Raw genomic sequence first — 2,572 nt, forward strand, 5'->3', positions numbered from 1 at the left:
CGCCGAGTGGGGGCGGGCCAGCTGGCTCGAGGACCTTGCGTCTCCGCGCCCGCCCTGCACCAACACTCCTTTCCCGCTCGTCCCTGTCCCCTGGGCCAGGACCCTTCCTTTCCGCAACCCATCTCAGACCTCTGAGCCGACCACCACCACCTTCCACAAAATTTCCCTCACCTGTGCTGGTGCAACTCTGTCCAAGCCCGCGGGTTCTGCAACAAGGACCCGCGGGCTTGGACAGAGATGTCTGGATCGCCCTGTTTTGGGTTGAACTTGGTAGACGGCTCTGAGGTTTCCCTTGGCCCCCGACACGGTGATCAGTCTGGAAGTCGGCTCTCACTCTCCCTCCAGCCCCGGTGGAGGCTGCCGCAGGAGGATGGCAGCCGAGACGAGGAGGCAGCAGACCCTCCTCCGCTGCGTTGACCTCGCTCAGCGGGGGGTGCATGTCATTCGGCCAAGGAGAGGTTAAAGGCCAAGGCAGACAAGGCTAGACTGGGCCTCTTACATTTTCCACAACGCTGTGTGGTGTGTGTGTGTGTGTGTGTGTGTGTGTGTGTGTGTGTGTGTGTTTCAGGGACAGTGAGTGGGAACAAGGGAAAAGTAGATGAGCAGGGCTTTGCAGCAGGGTGTGGAAAGAGCCCTGCGCAGTGAGTCTGGAGACCCCTACTCCAGACTCGGCTCTGCCTCTTATTACTTTCTGACCTTGGACACAGCCCCTAGCTTGCTGGGGTAGCTGATCTCCGGGGTTGAAATGGGGCTCTGCCTGCTCCCCAGTTTATAGATGTAAATCGTGGCATTAGAATGAGAGAGTGTGGTGGGGGGGAGGGGCACGTGGTTTCCAAAGGCAGAGGACTGGTGGTGGCAGGGGTGACCTTGACAACTAGTGGTGGGTATAAAGCTGCCTGCAGGCTGGGCACGGTGGTTGACACCTGTAATCCCAGAACTTTTCGAGGCCAAGGTGGGCAGATCACTTGAGGTGAGGAGTTTGAGATCCACCTGGCCAACATGATGAAACCCTGTCTCTACTAAAAATACAAAAATTATCCGGGCATAGTGGTGGGCGCCTGTAATCCCAGCTACTTGGGAGGCTGAGGCATGAGAATGGCTTGCACCCAGAAGGCAGAGATTGCAGTGAGCTGAGATCGCGTCACTGTACTGCAGCCTGGTGACAAAGTGAGACTCCATCCCAATAAATAAATAAATAAATAAATAAATAAATAAATAAAAATTTTTAAAAAACTGCCTGTAGTACACTGGAACCAGAACTGGAGACAGGCAATAAGAAGTGCAGCCCAGGGGTCTGCTTCCTCTGTTTCCCCATAGAGGCTCACCTTTCTGCTGCTTAATAGAGCTGCCAGGATGGGTCAGGACTCCTGTTCCCCCTCCTTCACTCTATGATCCAAGCGGTCCCCAAGGTGAGCACCACCTTCTTTTGTGAGCTTAGCCCTGCTGGTGTGTGCGGTGCCTTTTCCAGGGCCCCTGTGCCTGTCAGCCAAGCCTACCCTGACTATGCAGGTAAGTCTTTCTTGCCCGTTGGTGTTGGCAGCAGGCAGGGGCCTAGACGTTGGCCTCTTCACTTTCCCTCCCTGGCTCCACAGATCTCCCCCAGTTGCAGGCTCTCTGTTTCCTTGAACTTCCAAAGATAAATAAATAGTGATTGCAAATGGAGAAAGGGAGAAGGGGAATGGACTCCCCCAGCAGGAGCCCTCGCAGGCAGCAGCCCAGGCTGCATTCCTCAGGAAAGAGCTGACAGCAGAGCCACAGCCCATAGGCAGGGCTGTGCAGCCCTCCTGTTCACAGGCGAGGAAGACTCCAAGATCTCTGGCCTGGGTCATATAGCTTTTCTGTGATTTCCTTTTGCTAAATGAAGACACTCAAAGTCTAAAGAGGAATTCTACTGGAACACCCAGTCCTGGAGGCTGAATAGAGGCCAAAGGCCATTTAATGAGGCGAGGCTTCCCCACCGCTAGGAATGAAATGTCTGGCGGAGACATTTACAAAACACTGGCCTGTCTTGAGGGTCACCACATTTGACTTCTTACCCACCCAGGGAGGTGATGAAGTGGAGGTTACTTTCTTATTTTGCAAGTACTGATGAAGAAACGGATTCACTGAGACTAGAGTCCAAGGGTAGGAACTTACTTTCTGATTCCTTTTTTTTGTGTATGTGTGAGACAAGGTCTCACTCTGTCACCCAGGCTGGAGTGCAGTAGCAAGAACACTGCAGCCTCGATCTCCTGGGTTCAATTCTCCCACTTCTGCCTCCCAAGTAGCTGGAACTACAGGTGTGTTATTGTACTCGGCTAATTTTTTTAAATGTTTTGTAGAGATGGGGTCTCACAATGTTGCCCAGGCTGGTCTCAAACTCCTGGACTCCAGCAATCTGCCGGGCTTGGCTTCCCAAAGTGCTGGGATTACAGGCGTGAGCCACCACACCTGGCCATGAGCATGTTCATCTGTTTGTTTGTTTGTTTGTGACGGAGTCTCCTTCTGTCACCCATACTGGAGTGCAGTGGCGCAATCTCAGCTCGCTGCAACCTCTACAGGCTGGTCTCAAACTCCTGGACTCCAGCAATCT

At 53.5% G+C, this 2,572-nt stretch overlaps 1 protein-coding gene across 1 annotated transcript in view; it reads right to left on the bottom strand.

Annotated features, from left to right (window-relative positions):
• Positions 1-2,572, bottom strand: part of ADGRA2 (adhesion G protein-coupled receptor A2) — a 58,159-nt gene that overhangs the window by 48,645 nt on the left and 6,942 nt on the right. The gene's annotated exons all lie outside the window — the stretch shown is intronic.

This window comes from Colobus angolensis, unplaced genomic scaffold, assembly GCF_000951035.1.
Source record: "Colobus angolensis palliatus isolate OR3802 unplaced genomic scaffold, Cang.pa_1.0 Scaffold52, whole genome shotgun sequence".
Lineage (NCBI taxonomy): Eukaryota > Metazoa > Chordata > Mammalia > Primates > Cercopithecidae > Colobus > Colobus angolensis.